The sequence below is a fragment of the Podarcis raffonei genome, chromosome 6, assembly GCF_027172205.1.
Source record: "Podarcis raffonei isolate rPodRaf1 chromosome 6, rPodRaf1.pri, whole genome shotgun sequence".
NCBI classification, from domain to species: Eukaryota; Metazoa; Chordata; class Lepidosauria; order Squamata; family Lacertidae; genus Podarcis; species Podarcis raffonei.
In genome coordinates, this window is record NC_070607.1 from 26,048,178 (window position 1) to 26,051,500 (window position 3,323).

The window sequence follows — 3,323 nt, forward strand, 5'->3', positions numbered from 1 at the left end:
CTACCTACATCTGAAATATAATAAAGTTGTGGCCAATTTAATCCCATAGTACGTTGTCTTGAGTCGTTATTCCACATGATGGGGGGGGGCACCCGGGATCTGGGGGACTCCTCCCTGTCCACGTAAATGAATGTGATGTCATCTTATGGGATGACATCACCAAATAAAATCACAACCAAATGTAGAAAAGTGGGAGAGGGGGAAACTCAGGGTTATTTAAGCATATATATATACCAGAGAGAGAGAGAGAGAGAGAGAGAGAGAGAGAGGTGAAAAGAATATAAGGTTTCAGCATTGGCAAAAATTATATTAAAAAAATAGTTTTGGCTCAGCCACTGGACATATGAATTCTTTTTATTACTTATAAGGTCATATATTTCACTTTATTTTCCAGTGGATAGTCGTCTCACCAAAAAGCATATTATTCTAATGTGTAAAGAAGACAGGCATATTTTGCTGGAACATCAATAGGGCTGGCTCTCTTCTTTCTCAATTATGAATCCTTGGAAGATCTTGACCTTCTGGGAATGCCTACAGTTGCGGCAACGGCCTCTGCTCCTTTCATTAACACCGACACATTTGTATTCTCTGACCATCAAGCTGCTCTTCATTTGCATGCCTGCCAAGCAGTACAAATTCTGTCGACTGTAATTAAAAAATAATACAAGAGATGCAACGTATTAGAAATAACATTTTGTGGTTCTGCAGTACCTTTTGGCTCAGAGAATTGAGATCCATAGTAACTCCATTATGGACCAAGAATTTGATTACTCTTGGTCTTATCAAAGATGTAATCATCAACATGAGAATGCTGTGCTTTGCATAGGTTACTTTTCATGGCTAGCTGCAGGACTGGTCCTCATGAAAAACCAACAGCCATGGCCCTGATATTCTGGCAGCGGGAACCACGCTTCTTCCTCTTTGAGCCACTGCAACAGGTTGCCAGTAGGAGGTTGGCTGTAATGCCACCACTCCTGGAGGCCAAAGGGCGGTATTGCAGTTACCTGCCAAAAAAGAATCAGGTGACATACAGAGCCAACATAATTCTGCCTGGTTCTATGACACCGCTGTGGCATGTCTCCTAATTCTGTGCCATTATCAATGCTCACATATTTCAAGTTTAGTTAGCGCAAAGTGGAAATATTCCACAAACTACTCACTGTCTCTTTCGATAGGTACAGCTCCCTTCACCTGAATTTTGTACAAAGTTGAAATGCTATCTTTAAACTTCTCGCTGTCGCAATTTGTAATTTCACCTTCATTTCTTTAGCAACGGGTTTTAAACATATGACGTGGAACACAGGCAGGAATGCCGAGTGAGTGGAATTCTGCTTACATAGTGGGACTTTGCATTCCTCTACTTTCCCCACCTGCCCCCCAAATTGGGGGGTCCTCTGAAGCTGATTTTGGGCGTGCGTCAGTCAGAACAGTCACATTGGTTACGATCCTGGGTGTCCATGGATAAAGGTAAGATGGGGGTTCTGTACCTTTGGTTTCTTGGCATAAGAGGAAATATTGACAGGAGCAGCTTCTGAAATTCTTTCTTCTGCCCTCCTCATTCTTTTTTCCTTTTGTGCTGTGCCTTTTAGATTATACGCCTAAGGGAAGGCATGCACAGCCTGCATGTTGTTGATGTTATACGAGCCAGCCTGGGAGTGTTTTTAGGATGCAAATAAACCATGAAACAAAATAATATGACAAGTAGGCTTACAATTCACAGTCACAAGAACTACCTGCAATATTAGCTGTGACAAGAAGTAGTGCTTGACCAGAATAAGCAAGGGGGTAACAATTAGAAGCCAGACATGTTTTTCAGACTGAAATTTACAGAGTGTCTCAGGCAAGTGACTCAGAAGAATGGACTATGCCCATCATTTTATAACACCAGTTGCCAACTGTCCCACTACTGTCAAAGGTGCAGGATGGAGCCATGGTCTTCTGCTGCCACATCTAGTCTTCCTACACATAGAGTTCTCTGCTCTGACGCAGCTGCAGCAACATCCCTAGCAAGGCAATCATGTTGTCACATTATGCAACACTTACAATTCATTTCAAATATTAAGCACAGCAGTTTGAATGAATATAGCCAGTGAGTGGAATATGTTTAGAAAAGCATGGCAACAGCCTACCCCAGCTCCTAGGCTTGAAGCAAAATCAACCTCAAAATTTGCCTTCCCTATTCAGTCATTTTTTTTGCAAACACAAGAGAATTTTGATTCTGTTCTTCTCTGCACCATTTCCTCCTCCTCCTCCTCACCCCATGCTCCACCAATCTCCCTCATTTACCTACCACACTCAAGTTGAATCCTATTGGCTATGGGGGCTTAATGTGATTTTATGGATAATATTGACAAGAGATAAAGAGCTAACACCTTGTTTGCTTGTGGACAAAATCAGGTTACCTAATGAAGAAGGAAAATGGAAACAAGAAGCCGTAGCAGTCAATGAAACAAAAAGATGCTAAAGAGCATTAAAAAAACCAAACAAACATGATGCTTTGTTTAGGTGAATATCTGATCGGTTGTGTCAAGTGTGCTAATTTTAAGTGCATGCCCAAATTGGAGAAGATTTGGCCTTGCTCCAGCAAGTTCAACATAGGATGGTATCCACCCAACTTCTACTCAAAGTCAGTGGTGTAGCGTGGGTTGCCAGCACCTGTGGCTCCATGGAATGGGTAGGTGGGAGGGAAACAGACAGACTATGCATGCACATTTAACTGCCTAACAGTGTTTGCATCACCTTGGAGATCACAGCTGCAGAGGTAAGAAAAGAAGAGTGGTTCTGTTGTCTGGAGAAGTCACTTCCTAGTTCGCATGACGAAGCCATTTTCAATGGAGCCTAGTGACGGAAGCGCATAGCTGTATTGAGGCTGTACTGGGTGTTGAAATTTTGCGCCCCTAACAATTTTGCACTCAAAAGGGTGAAAGGCTTCTGGGAAATGATATATAAGGAACTGAAAAAGATGCTGAGATATACATTTGTTAAAAAACCAGAGGCCTTCCTACTAGGATTGGTAGGTAATGAAATTAATAGAAAAGACTGTAAACTTTTCCAATACGCTGTAACAGCAGCAAGAATACTTCTGGCGCAAAGATGGAAGCAGGAAGAAATTCCAACAGTGGAAGAATGGAGAATGAAACTGACTGAATACGCAGAATTGGATAAACTGACTGGGAAGATTTGATATCAGAAAGACCAAAAGTTTATCGAGGACTGGGGGAGATTTACAGAATATCTGAAAAGCATATGTGATGCACAGACAACGCTTGTTGGTTTTGAAGAGTCTCTGTGAAAAATTAAGAAATATTGTAAGAAAGAAAGTA

General features: G+C 41.6%; 1 long non-coding RNA gene across 1 annotated transcript; it reads right to left on the reverse strand.

Annotated features, from left to right (window-relative positions):
• Positions 1-340: 340 nt before the first annotated feature.
• On the reverse strand, positions 341-2,072 carry LOC128415477 (uncharacterized). Its single transcript, XR_008330977.1, has 2 exons — positions 1,488-2,072; positions 341-645 (listed from the first exon to the last, which is right to left on the reverse strand). It is a non-coding gene; the product is annotated as an uncharacterized LOC128415477 (long non-coding RNA).
• Positions 2,073-3,323: the final 1,251 nt, after the last annotated feature.